Source organism: Schistocerca serialis, chromosome 5 (genome assembly GCF_023864345.2).
Source record: "Schistocerca serialis cubense isolate TAMUIC-IGC-003099 chromosome 5, iqSchSeri2.2, whole genome shotgun sequence".
NCBI lineage: Eukaryota > Metazoa > Arthropoda > Insecta > Orthoptera > Acrididae > Schistocerca > Schistocerca serialis.
Window position 1 is genome coordinate 339,614,419 of NC_064642.1, and position 14,620 is coordinate 339,629,038.

The window sequence follows — 14,620 nt, forward strand, 5'->3', positions numbered from 1 at the left end:
TAGGCGACTTTTTTTTGTTCATGGGCAGTTTCTGAGAAATCCCTCTGGATCATTTTCTTCTACCGAGAGCTAGCGGTTCAAAGTTACAGTGTTTATACACGTAATAAGCGGTCTGAGGCGTAAATGTAGTCTTAACTGACGTAGTGAACACATGGCAAGGGGTCTGAGTTTACCAAACTATGTTTTCGGGCAGTAAAAGTTTATGACGCTCTGTCTCTGTGTAATGGGCACTTCACGCCTGTACAAATGTGCCCAAATTGCACTGCAGTGACAAAAAAAAAAAAAAAAAGATTAAAATCTGCGTTAACTTGCCTGTAAGGAACTTAAAATGAGTGCCGTAAATTATGGAAAGGCAGTAAAATATTTCTAATAACAATTTTTCCCTGTTATACAACATATTGGTGTTTTTTGTGCTGAAACAGAATAGCGGAACAGGGGGAACAGCGGGGAGAGAGAGAAAGAGAGAGAGAGAGAGAGAGAAGACAGTGATCATGGGAGAGAGAATGTGGCAGTCAAAGAGAGAGAGAAATGGATGAATGCTAAAGCAGTGAGAGCCAAAAATAGAGGAGATGTTTATGGTCAATGAGAGACAGTGACAGTAAAAGAGAAAGATAGGTGGATGGAGAGAGAGGAGGCAATGGAAATGAAAAATACAGGTAGTGGAGACCATCAATAGGCTTGGGGATTTTTGACCCTCACAGACTGGCGAACTGTAACGCATACATACAGGGGAGTGCACATTTTCACATTTTGGACCATTGTTATAAACAGGTGTGTGTGTGTGGGGGGGGGGGATGAGTTGGAACACTCCCCCTCCCCTCCCCTTCCCCAGAATTCTTGAGCTACCGAGTGATAGTGGAGATAGGGGCTGTGGGAAAGAAAGACTGAGGGAGACAATGTAAGTGAGAAAGGAGACAGTGGCAATGGAATATACCGTAAATTAATGGGTGAAAATGGAGGCAGTTGGAGAGATACCTATACAGGTATAGACAGTGGCAACGAGAGGGAGATGCTGAGTATAAAGTCTTAACTACAAAGATAGACTGGGTAAAAGGAATTAGAAAGTTCTGTGTTATAAGAGCGCGAGTATGTTCGTGTACCAAAATTTTTGGTTAAAGGTGGAATGAGGCTTGAGGCAGCTGGTTTCCCATAAATCTGTTATAAAGAAGAGCGTATTCGCCTTTTTTCTATACCCCGACAGGAGCATTTTTCCGCTGATACTTGTACTGCCTGAATATATGTAAGGAAAGTCTCATGCCTCTAAACTTGCCTCGATAACTAAAGTAAGCAAGAGATTACCGTTGTAATGTTGCACACTGCATCTGCAGATGTCAGGGCAAACAAAAATGAAGATGACCGAATCAAAACTTGGATAATTTTCATTCTGCTTAATATTCTAAGCATTGCACTATAATCACACGGTCACTGGAAGAACGACCCTTCTGAGAAATTATCGCTGCGTTGTGGGATTTTCTTGTAGCTCAAGCCAACGCAAATCATACTCAAACTATACGAAATTCATATATTTTTCAGCACAATAAGTTCCACTCCTACGGCCTGCCTCTCTCTGGTGTAGGCGGTGCACGACCACTCTGATCAGTCCATTAAAAAAAAAGAAGAAGCAATGAATTTGAAACTCGGATTGGAGCGTTGTTAACAGACAATGCGCACGAAACAGGCGCTCTCATTCTCTGCACTTGAGGCCACTACGCAAGACAACACTTCGTACAACTCATGGTGACAGCATTAAATAAAGATATTTGCTCATATTGTAAATTTGTACATCTCGACTTTTCATCCTTCCTATATGACAGTATTAGCACCTAAAATAATTTTTTTATGCTTACGATTCCTGAACTGCATTGTTTTATTGCTGTAAGTGCGTATGCTGAGAACTGTGAAAGTGTCAGGTCGTTAGGTGATCGTGTATGGAAACGGCGCACGAGCAACACTTAGACTTTACTGAAACATTTCTCGGCACTTAATATGCTTACGTTCTGCACAGCTGCCTCCGTTAATAAACCTAGTCTGTCGCTGAAATTACTCTATAGTTTAAAGTGATGTGTAAACAAAGTGTCGCTTTCGTGCGCAGAAGAGAACTTCAATTTTGGCAACAACTAAACCAACTGCCGTTTGCTGTAAAGCCTCCATGAGTTCAACGCTGAAAGCAAGTTCATCAGTGCTCGGTTTCTGTATGCGCAGCCTTGTAGAGCCACGCTCCGTCAAGGCTGTACAGCGATTCTTTTCGGCATAATTATCTCACAGCTCATTAACTTTTATGCGGAGTGTTTACCATCTCGTCGATCAAGTTACTAGATAAGGATGCAGTTCGTTACCCCCATGCAGAGGAAATGAATTTGAACTGGAGACTTGTACTAATTCTTGTCACAGTAAACGGCACATCCGTCTTCTCTGTTGTGCCGGGCCACAGTTTACTAGACTGACCACAGAGCCCTTGTTATGTTAGAAAAGTCAATCCAGAATGACTGCATCGATGTTCGATTCTAGCATCCGGAAGACTGATGCTGCGAAAGGAGGAGAAGACGTCTTCACTGAGAAGGCCACGCAATCTGAGGAGTTACCCACACACCAAGATAAGTGGCAATATGCTGAGTACCGCCACAGGTACCTGCAATCAAACATAGCAGAATGATGACTTGTATGAGGCCGTGCCTAATTCTCTCTCTAATCGTTGTCCAACATAGTTACTGCGCTACCTGTAACAGACTCGATGTTGACGGTGACGTTAATTCTAACCTTGATTTATTTCTCGCGATGTAATACTATTCGAGACAGATAATGACCAACAACGCCCCACGCCATCATCATAATCGTCGTCGTCACCTCTGTTGTTCATCATGTAGGACATTCCCGTAGGCTGGTATGAGGGTGATTTTGAACCATAAACCACCTAGCTGTTGTATTGATATCAGCAATGACAATGACAATGTCGTGTCGTTTTTGTAAAATGGTGGCTTCCTGCAATAGCTCCGCTTCTGTAACTGTGTGACAGTTGCTACGTACGTTTTAAGCCCTACTATCGTTGCTTCTCTGTCTCACTAGAACTACGATAATAATTGTCTTCCAGATGGACAGGGGGCTGATGTTACAGTTACATCTGCTGTCATATACAGGACCCACCGTTCTCGGCGACCGTCAGTTGTGGAGTACAGTCACTATACAGATAAGGTTTTATACGGTTTCGCAAGACAACGTCGGTACCAATTATGTGTGTCACTTTGGATCACAAGAGATTCTCTCTGGTTTCGAGCGGCTAACAGAAGTGGTAAAGGCTGCCAGTCTTGCTTGCAAGATGAAAGCGGAGCTGACCATTTACAGCATAGTCGACAGGACCGATTGCGGACCTCTGGTTCAGAGCCGAATGGAGGGTCTGGATCAGAGGCTCAGACAGTTCTGTGACCGTGTAGGCTGCAGATTCCTCGACTTGAGCCAAAGGGTGGTTGGGTTTCGGGTTCCGCTGAATAGGTCAGGTGTCCACTATACGCAGGAGGCGGCTACACGGGTAGTACGGGCTGTGAGGCGTGGACTGGCCGGTTTTTTAGGTTAGAGGGTCTCGGGAAAACATAAGAAGGGCTTCAGTCAAAAAGGGCGCAAGCCCAACACAGGAAGAACGTAGACAAAGGAACCACCGGTATAACAGTTGTAAATTGTCGTAGCTGTGTTGGGAAAGCACCAGAGCTCCAAGCGCTAATAGAAAGCACTGATGCTCAAATCGTTATAGGCACTGAAAGCTGGCTAAAGCCGGATATAAGCTCAGACGAAATTTTTGCGAACAACGTTACGGTGTTCCGAAAGGATAGAAGTTAGAAGTAGTTTATCTTGTCGCGAAATTGAAGTAGATAGGTCCTGCGAGTTAGTATTAGCAGAGGTCATTGTTGGCAAAAGGAATAAAATAATAATTGGATCCTTTTACCGACCACCCAATTCCGATCGTACAGTTGCTGAAAGGTTCGAAGAAAACTTGAGTTCGATTTCAAACACGTACCCGACTCATACGATTATACACTCCTGGAAATGGAAAAAAGAACACACTGACACCGGTGTGTCAGACCCACCATACTTGCTCCGGACACTGCGAGAGGGCTGTACAAGCAATGATCACACGCACGGCACAGCGGACACACCAGGAACCGCGGTGTCGGCCGTCGAATGGCGCTAGCTGCGCAGCATTTGTGCACCGCCGCCGTCACTGTCAGCCAGTTTGCCGTGGCATACGGAGCTCCATCGCAGTCTTTAACACTGGTAGCATGCCGCGACAGCGTGGACGTGAACCGTATGTGCAGTTGACGGACTTTGAGCGAGGGCGTATAGTGGGCATGCGGGAGGCCGGGTGGACGTACCGCCGACTTGCTCAACACGTGGGGCGTGAGGTCTCCACAGTACATCGATGTTGTCGCCAGTGGTCGGCGGAAGGTGCACGTGCCCGTCGGCCTGGGACCGGACCGCAGCGACGCACGGATGCACGCCAAGACCGTAGGATTCTACGCAGTGCCGTAGGGGACCGCACCGCCACTTCCCAGCAAATTAGGGACACTGTTGCTCCTGGGGTATCGGCGAGGACCATTCGCAACCGTCTCCATGAAGCTGGGCTACGGTCCCGCACACCGTTAGGCCGTCTTCCGCTCACGCCCCAACATCGTGCAGCCCGCCTCCAGTGGTGCCGCGACAGGCGTGAATGGAGGGACGAATGGAGACGTGTCGTCTTCAGCGATGAGAGTCGCTTCTGCCTTGGTGCCAATGATGGTCGTATGCGTGTTTGGCGCCGTGCAGGTGAGCGCCACAATCAGGACTGCATACGACCCAGGCACACAGGGCCAACACCCGGCATCATGGTGTGGGGAGCGATCTCCTACACTGGCCGTACACCACTGGTGATCGTCGAGGGGACACTGAATAGTGCACGGTACATCCAAACCGTCATCGAACCCATCGTTCTACCATTCCTAGACCGGCAAGGGAACTTGCTGTTCCAACAGGACAATGCACGTCCGCACGTATCCCGTGCCACCCAACGTGCTCTAGAAGGTGTAAGTCAACTACCCTGGCCAGCAAGATCTCCGGATCTGTCCCCCATTGAGCATGTTTGGGACTGGATGAAGCGTCGTCTCACGCGGTCTGCACGTCCAGCACGAACGCTGGTCCAACTGAGGCGCCAGGTGGAAATGGCATGGCAAGCCGTTCCACAGGACTACATCCAGCATCTCTACGATCGTCTCCATGGGAGAATAGCAGCCTGCATTGCTGCGAAAGGTGGATATACACTGTACTAGTGCCGACATTGTGCATGCTCTGTTGCCTGTGTCTATGTGCCTGTGGTTCTGTCAGTGTGATCATGTGATGTATCTGACCCCAGGAATGTGTCAATAAAGTTTCCCCTTCCTGGGACAATGAATTCACGGTGTTCTTATTTCAATTTCCAGGAGTGTAGTTGGTGGTGACTTTAATTTACCCTCGATATGTTGGCGAAAATACATGTTTAATTCCGGAGGAACGCATAAAACATCATCCAGAATTGTGCGAAACGGATTCTCTGAAAATTATGTCGAACAGTTAGTTCGTGAGCCCACGCGAATAGTAAACGGTTGTGAAAACACAATTGACCTCTTAGCAACAAATGATCCTGAGCTAATAACGGGCATCAAAACGAATACAGGGATTAGTGAACACAGGGTTGTCGTAGCGAGATTGAATATTGTAACCCCCAAATCCTCCAAAAATAAACGAAAAATATACCTGTTCAAAAAAGCAGATAAAAATTCACTTGTCGTCTTACTGAGAGACAATCTCCACTCCTTCCAAATTAATAATATGAGTGTAGACCAGATGTGGCTTGAATTCAAAGAAATAGTATCGGCAGCAATTGAGAAAATTATACCAAATAAATTAACAATCGACGGAGCTCATCCTCCTTGGTACACAAAACCGATCAGAACACTTTGCAGAAACAACGAAACTAAAATGCAAAATTTAAACAGACGCAAAATCCCCAAGACGCAACATCCTGCATGCCTGGTATCGGCAGATAAATATCTGCCGATACCGGGCATGCGACTTTCAAGCACAATGTCTGATCTCTATGGGAATACACATGACGGATGTGCGAATACAGATCGTAGATGTATGTGCGAGTACAGATCGTAGATGTATGGTTGACGAGATATGAAAGTTCGGGTCTGGCCGTGAGTCGTGCACGGATAGCCAAATGGTAAGGCGACCGCTCGCGATAAGCGGGAAATCCGGGTTCGACTCCCGGTCCGGCACAAACTTTCATTGTCGTCATTCCATTCTACAGCTGATGGTAGTCAGCGAAATCATCTGATGTGTTTCGTAACAGCTGAGGTCGCCGCAGTGCATCTTCATCAGAATAACACAGGGACTGCAATATCGTCAAGATAACTATATTCTTCACACTTACCTTGTTTTGATAGTACCTAATCACCCTTGAAAACAAACCTTTTTGATATTGCGAAATCGTATATTTCGGACGACCTTCATCCTACAGTTTCTTTTAACGCAAGCCAGTGTGCAATCTGCTTTACTGGAAGTGCGCCATATTTTTTGAGATCATAACGATTCACGTTGGTGTGTAGAATATATGAGTCTGGCGATATACCATCTGACTTTCGGAAAAGCATCATCCACACAATTCCGAAGACGGCAAGAGCTGACAAGTGCGAGAATTATCGCACAATCAGCTTAACAGCTCATGCATCGAAGCTGCTTAAAAGGATAATATACAGAAGAATGGAAAAGAAAATCGAGAATGCGCTAGGTGACGATCAGCTTGGCTTTAGGAAAAGTAAAGGGACGAGAGAGGCAATTCTGACGTTACGGCTAATAATGGAAGCAAGGCTAAAGAAAAATCAAGACACTTTCATAGGATTTGTCGACCTGGAAAAAGCGTTCGACAATATAAAATGGTGCAAGCTGTTTGAGATTCTGAAAAAAGTAGGGGTAAGCTATAGGGAGAGACGGGTCATATACAATATGTACAACAACCAAGAGGCAATAATGAGAGTGGACGATCAAGAACGAAGTGCTCGTATTAAGAAGGGTGTAAGACAAGGCTGTAGCCTTTCGCCCCTACCCTTCAATATGTACACTCCTGGAAATGGAAAAAAGAACACATTGACACCAGTGTGTCAGACCCACCATACTTGCTCCGGACACTGCGAGAGGGCTGTACAAGCAATGATCACACGCACGGCACAGCGGACACACCAGGAACCGCGGTGTTGGCCGTCGAATGGCGCTAGCTGCGCAGCATTTGTGCACCGCCGCCGTCAGTGTCAGCCAGTTTGCCGTGGCATACGGAGCTCCATCGCAGTCTTTAACACTGGTAGCATGCCGCGACAGCGTGGACGTGAACCGTATGTGCAGTTGACGGACTTTGAGCGAGGGCGTATAGTGGGCATGCGGGAGGCCGGGTGGACGTACCGCCGAATTGCTCAACACGTGGGGCGTGAGGTCTCCACAGTACACCGATGTTGTCGCCAGTGGTCGGCAGAAGGTGCACGTGCCCGTCGACCTGGGACCGGACCGCAGCGACGCACGGATGCACGCCAAGACCGTAGGATCCTACGCAGTGCCGTAGGGGACCGCACCGCCACTTCCCAGCAAATTAGGGACACTGTTGTTCCTGGGGTATCGGCGAGGACCATTCGCAACCGTCTCCATGAAGCTGGGCTACGGTCCCGCACACCGTTAGGCCGTCTTCCGCTCACGCCCCAACATCGTGCAGACCGCCTCCAGTGGTGTCGCGACAGGCGTGAATGGAGGGACGAATGGAGACGTGTCGTCTTCAGTGATGAGAGTCGCTTCTGCCTTGGTGCCAATGATGGTCGTATGCGTGTTTGGCGCCGTGCAGGTGAGCGCCACAATCAGGACTGCATACGACCGAGGCACACAGGGCCAACACCCGGCATCATGGTGTGGGGAGCGATCTCCTACACTGGCCGTACACCACTGGTGATCGTCGAGGGGACACTGAATAGTGCACAGTACATCCAAACCGTCATCGAACCCATCGTTCTACCATTCCTAGACCGGCAAGGGAACTTGCTGTTCCAACAGGACAATGCACGTCCGCATGTTTCCCGTGCCACCCAACGTGCTCTAGAAGGTGTAAGTCAACTACCCTGGCCAGCAAGATCTCCGGATCTGTCCCCCATTGAGCATGTTTGGGACTGGATGAAGCGTCGTCTCACGCGGTCTGCACGTCCAGCACGAACGCTGGTCCAACTGAGGCGCCAGGTGGAAATGGCATGGCAAGCCGTTCCACAGGACTACATCCGGCATCTCTACGATCGTCTCCATGGGAGAATAGCAGCCTGCATTGCTGCGAAAGGTGGATATACACTGTACTAGTGCCGACATTGTGCATGCTCTGTTGCCTGTGTCTATGTGCCTTTGGATCTGTCAGTGTGATCATGTGATGTATCTGACCCCAGGAATGTGTCAATAAAGTTTCCCCTTCCTGGGACAATGAATTCACGGTGTTCTTATTTCAATTTCCAGGAGTGTATATCGAGGAAGCAATGATGGAAATAAAAGAAAGGTTCAGGAGTGGAATTAAAATACAAGGTGAAAGGACATCAATGATACGATTCGCTGATGACATTGCAATCCTGAGTGAAAGTGAAGAAGAATTAAATGATCTGCTGAACGGAATGAACAGTCTAATGAGTACACAGTATGGTTTGAGAGTAAATCGGAGAAAGACGAAGGTAATGAGAAGTAGTAGAAATGAGAACAGCGAGAAACTTAACATCAGGATTGATGGTCACGAAGTCAATGAAGTTAAGGAATTCTGCTACCTAGGCAGTAAGATAACCAATGACGGACGGAGCAATGTGGACATCAAAAGCAGACTCGCTATGGCAAAAAAGGCATTTCTGGCCAAGAGAAGTCTACTAATATCAAATACCGGCCTTAATTTGAGGAAGAAATTTCTGAGGATGTACGTCTGGAGTACAGCATTGTATGGTAGTGAAACATGGACTGTGGGAAAACCGGAACAGAAGAGAATCGAAGCATTTGAGATGTGGTGCTATAGACGAATGTTGAAAGTTAGGTGGACTGATAAGGTAAGGAATGAGGGGGTTCTACGCAGAATCGGAGAGGAAAGGAATATGTGGAAAACACTGATAAGGAGAAGGGACAGGATGATAGGGACATCTGCTAAGACATGAGGGAATGACTTCCATGGTACTAGAGGGAGCTGTAGAGGGCAAAAACTGTAGAGGAAGACAGAGATTGGAATACGTCAAGCAAATAATTGAGGACGTAGGTTGCAAGTGCTACTCTGAGCTGAAGAGCTTAGCACAGGAAAGGAATTCGTGGCGGGCCGCATCAAACCAGTCAGTAGACTGATGACAAAAAAAAAAAAAAAAAAAATCAAAAGCAATGTCGTTTCACTCACACAATTTGGGCGCATTGCGAGGCAGCAGACGTGCGCGGGAAGGAAGGTGGGCAAGTGGAATTCGTATCGAACCACAAATGGGAAATGGATGAAGGTGAGGGGCTTCATGTTTCAGAGGGGGCAGCTCGATAAACTATCACACCGAACAGCCTCCAAGGTAGCGCGGTCGCGGCGATATCTCGCCAGGGGTGAGCCCGCTCTCCAGAAGCTTCCGTTTACCGTGACGCTGCCGCAGTCAGCGATCTCATAGGGGGTTACTCACACTCGACTACTCGCAATGCTTTTAAAAAACACAACGAACAACCTATCGGAATCACACTCGTGCTCAGCTCATTCCAGACAGCAAAGTGAAAGATATTTTGACCTTTTACTGGCAGCAAGTGGGAAGTATTCACAGCGCCCACGTTGCTGTAAAGAAAAGTATGACGTTAGAACCAGTTTATTTTAATATAAATAAGCAATTTGTTTAAAAATTAAGCTATCTGATCACCACACTACCGTGCTGTAAAACGGTTGCTACAGTTTTTAGCTTCTTAAATTATTGTGTTTAAAATATTTTATTCGTATTGTAATGAATGTACCAGTAACACAGGATCACACTTTAATACGCACATGATTTAAAATTATCAATCTGTCGTAATAGTAACACAAAGTCTCTGACACAGCCTTATACGAGGGGCGTTTGAAAAGCCCGTGCAAAAGTAATAACTACTTACGTGATGGAGGTAAACCTTTTTTATTTTTCGACATTGTCTCCTTTTAGACTTACACACTTCGTCCAACGCTGTTCTAATTTGTTGATCCCTTCCGAATAACAGGAATTGTCCAAGTGTACAAAATAGCTATTAGTTGTTGCAATCACCTCCTCGTTTGAATAAAATCTTTGTCATGCCAGCCATTTCTTCAAACTGGGAAACAAATAGTAGCCTGATGGAGCCAAGTCTGGAGAATAGAGGGGATGAGAAACGAGTTGGAATCCTATATCGATTAATTTTGCGACCACAACTGCGGAGGTGTGTGATGTTGCATTGTCGCGATGGAAAATGACTTTTTTGCGGTCCAATCGCCGACATTTTTCTTGCAACTCGGTTTTCAAACGGTCCAATAACGAAGAATAATATGCACCTGTAATAGTTGTATCCTTTTCCAGATAGTCGATGAGGATTATCCCTTGCGAATCCCAAAAGACAGTCGCCATAACCTTTCAGGCCGAAGGACTGGTCTTCGCCTATTTTGGTGCAGATTCTCCCTTGGTAACCCATTGTTTAGATTGTTGTTTGGTCTCAAGAGTATAGTAATGTGTCCATGTTTCATCCACAGTGACGAAACGACGCTTAAAGTCCTACAGATCCTTCCTGAACAGCTGCAAACCATCCTTGCAACACTTACCACGTTTCCGTTTCTGGTCAAGCATGAGCAATCGCGGAATCCATCTTGCGGATAGCTTTCTCATGTCCAAATGTTTATGCAAAATATCATGTACTCATTCATTAGAGATGCCCACAGCACTAGCAATCTCACGCACATTAAATCTTCTGTCATCTATCACCACATAATGGATTATATCAATGATTTCTGGAGTCTTAACCTCCACAGGGCGTCCAGAACGTTCAGCATCAAATCAAATGGTTCAAATGGCTCTGAGCACTATGGGACTTAACATCTGAGGTCATCAGTCCCCTACAACTTAGAACTACTTAAACCTAACTAACTTAAGGACATCACACACATTCATGCCCAAGGCAAGATTCGAACCTGCGATCGTCGCGGCCGCGCGGTTCCAGACTGAAGCGCCTAGAACCGCTCGGCCGCAAGGCCGGCAGCGATTTAGGGAAATCACGGAAAACCTAACTGAAGGTGACTGGACGCAGGTTTGAACCGTCGTCCACCCGAATGCGAGTTCACTGTGCTAATATTAACTGTCTGATCAAATGTATTCGAACAGCCCTGTGTAGTCCGGAATTGACCACCAGATATAACGAGAGGCGGACACGCCAGCATAAAGGGAGGCGGGAGTATTGTGTTGTCAGTAGAGAAGCAGTAATAGCACAGTGGGTCGGTCAGGAGAGCTCACTGACTTCGAACGTCTACTGGTGCTTAGATGTTATCGAAGTAACATACCCACCAGGAACATTTTAACTCTTCTAGAGCTGCCCAAGTTGGCCTTTGATGATGTGACTGGGAAGTAGAAACTGGAAGGAACAACCACAGCTAAACCAAGACCAGACAGACCTCATGTTCTGATAGAAAGGGACTGTGGAGCATTGCGGAGGATGGCTGAAAAAAATCGCATGAAATCAGCAGAAGAAATCAGACGTAAGTTCGAAATTGCAGCCAGCAGTCCATCTAGCACAACGAATGTGCCTAGGGAATTAAGAAGAATGGAGTGAAATGGCCGAGCAGCTCGTCATAAGCCTCACATATCTTACTCAGTACTAAGCGCTGCATGAGGTTGTGTGAAGACCGATGTCACTGAACTTTGGATGACTGGAAAGTAGCGGATTTGGAATGATGAATCGCGCTGTATCCTGTGGCAGCCCGATAGGAGGTTTTGGGTTTGTCGCTTGCCTGGAGAATGGTACTTGCCATCCATAATTTGTAGTGCCTATAGTGCAATATGGAACAGTTGGTGTTGGTGTTTGGGGATGGTTAAGGTGTGAGTCCCCTTATTGCGCTTAAAAAAAAAAAAAAGAACAACAACAAGAACGCTAAACGCGGACGGATATGAATATATTTTACAGCATTGCCTACCGGATACAGTACAGGATCAGTCCGGAGACGATAGTTTGTTTGTATCAGCATGACAGTGCTCTCTGTAATTAAACAGTGTCGATGAGGCACTGTTTCATCAGTTCAGACGGTGTTTATCATTTGCGGTATCGACAATGGTTCGATCACGCCACGCATTATATTTTAACACTGTACATAACCGTTATGCTAAATGGACCTTTACAAAACATTTCGTTCAATATTTAGTGATTTCCAGATATTTACCAATTCACACAGTGGATAGTTAAATACAGCGTACATGGCCACAACTTTGCTGTGGCTGCATTTTTAGAAATTCAGATCAAATTAATTTTGATATCAATAGTATTATTAAAGGTAAGTTTGTTGTGGACTAACAATTGATGTTGGTGTTTCAGGTGGTGGAAATGGTGATGCTGCTCTGGCGGGATTATCGGGTGTCGCAGTAAGTGCAGTTTTTATTGTTTTCCTTGTGATGATTTTAGTATGGGAGTTGGGGGGGGGGGGGGGGGGGAGGGCGAGCAGGAATTCCTTGATTAGTAATGGTGGCAAAGCAAGTGATAAACACTAAGATAAAAGAAACGACGGGCCACGAATGAATTATTCCAATGGACAGAAATCATTATATGTGATGTACATGTAGATATACACAAATTATTACGGTTTAAGAAAAATTGGATGGTTTATTTAAAAGAAAGAGCTTCACAAATTAAGCAAGTGCATAATGCAGTGGTCCACTTTTCGGCCTAATGCAAGCAGTTATTCAGTTGGTACCCATGACAGAGTTGCTGGATGTCCTCCTGAGGCACGTCGTGCCAGTTTTGTCGAATTGGCGCGTTAGATCGTCAAAGTTCCTAGCTGGTACGAGAGCTCCAAACGGTCTCAATTGGGGAAATATCCGGTGTCCATGCTGGCCAAGTAGGGGGTTTGACACGCACGAAGACAAGAAGCAGAAACTCGCTGTGTGCGGGTGGGCATTATCTTGCTGAAATGTAAGCCCAGGATGACTTGCCTTGTGGAGAGAAACAAATTGTGCTTCAAAGGTGCTGCGAATGACCACCGAAGGCGTCGTACTACGAAAAGAAATGGCATCCGTAAGCATCACTCTTGGTTGTCGGGTCGTATGGCGAGCGACATTCACTGTGGTATCCCATCACTGGCCAAGGCCTCTCGAGACATTTCTTCGCCGGTCATCGCAGATTAGTTCGAAGCGGGACTCATCACTGAAGACAATTCTACTCCATTCAATAAGATTCCAAGCGAAGACTGCAGTGGGATTCCAACCTGATTGTCACCCGCCATACGGCCCGACAACAAGGAGTGGTAGCCTGGGGTGCCATTTTTTTTCATAGCAGTACGCCTTTGGCTGTCATCCGCGGCGCCTTTACAGCACAACGGTACGTCGACGACATTCGTCGCCCCGTTTTGTTGCCCTTCGTGGCAAGCCATCCTGGGCTTACATTTCAGCGAGATAGTGCCCGCCCGCACTCTGCGAGACTTTCTGTTGCTTGTCTTCGTGCTTGCCAAACCGTACTTTGGTTAGCAAGGTCGCCGGATCTCTACCCCGTTGGGATCGTTTGGAGAATGGATGACATCGGAAGTTCACTGAGGCTTTTTGCAGATGATGCTGTGGTGTATCGAGAGGTTGTAACAATGGAAAATTGTGCTGAAATGCAGGAGGATCTGCAGCGAATTGACGCATGGTGCAGGGAATGGCAATTGAATCTCAATGTAGACAAGTGTAATGTGCTGCGAATACATAGAAAGATAGATCCCTTATCATTTAGCTACAATATAGCAGATCAGCAACTGGAAGCAGTTAATTCCATAAATTATCTGGGAGTACGCATTAGGAGTGATTTAAAATCGAATGATCATACAGAGTTGATCGTTGGTAAAGCAGATGCCAGACTCAGATTCATTGGAAGAATCCTAAGGAAATGCAATCCGAAAACAAAGGAAGTAGGTTACAGTACTCTTGTTCGCCCACTGCTTGAATACTGTTCGGCACCAGATAGGGTTGATAGAAGAGATAGAGTAGATCCAGCGGAGAGCAGCGCGCTTCGTTACAGGATCATTTAGTAATCGCGAAAGCGTTACGGAGATGATAGATAAACTCCAGTGGAAGACTGCAGGAGAGACGCTCAGTAGCTCGGTACGGGCTTTTGTTAAAGTTTCGAGAACATACCTTCACCGAAGAGTCAAGCAGTATATTGCTCCCTCCTACGTATATCTCGCGAAGAGACCATGAGGATAAAATCAGAGAGATTAGAGCCCACACAGAACAATACAAGACTGGAATAGAAGGGAGAACCGATAGAGGTACGAGGTACCCTCCGCCACACACCGTCAGGTGGCTTGCGGAGTATGGATGTAGATGTAGGTGTAGATGTAGAATTATGGGCAGGGTCATCGAACCAGCTCGGGGAT

At 46.5% G+C, this 14,620-nt stretch overlaps 1 long non-coding RNA gene across 1 annotated transcript in view; it reads left to right on the forward strand.

Annotated features, from left to right (window-relative positions):
* The window catches only part of LOC126480963 (uncharacterized), a 300,309-nt gene that overhangs the window by 112,066 nt on the left and 173,623 nt on the right, over positions 1–14,620 (forward strand). Inside the window, exon 2 of the long non-coding RNA XR_007587489.1 lies at positions 12,589–12,635. This is a non-coding gene — a long non-coding RNA (uncharacterized LOC126480963). The remainder of the gene's footprint in view (positions 1–12,588; positions 12,636–14,620) is intronic.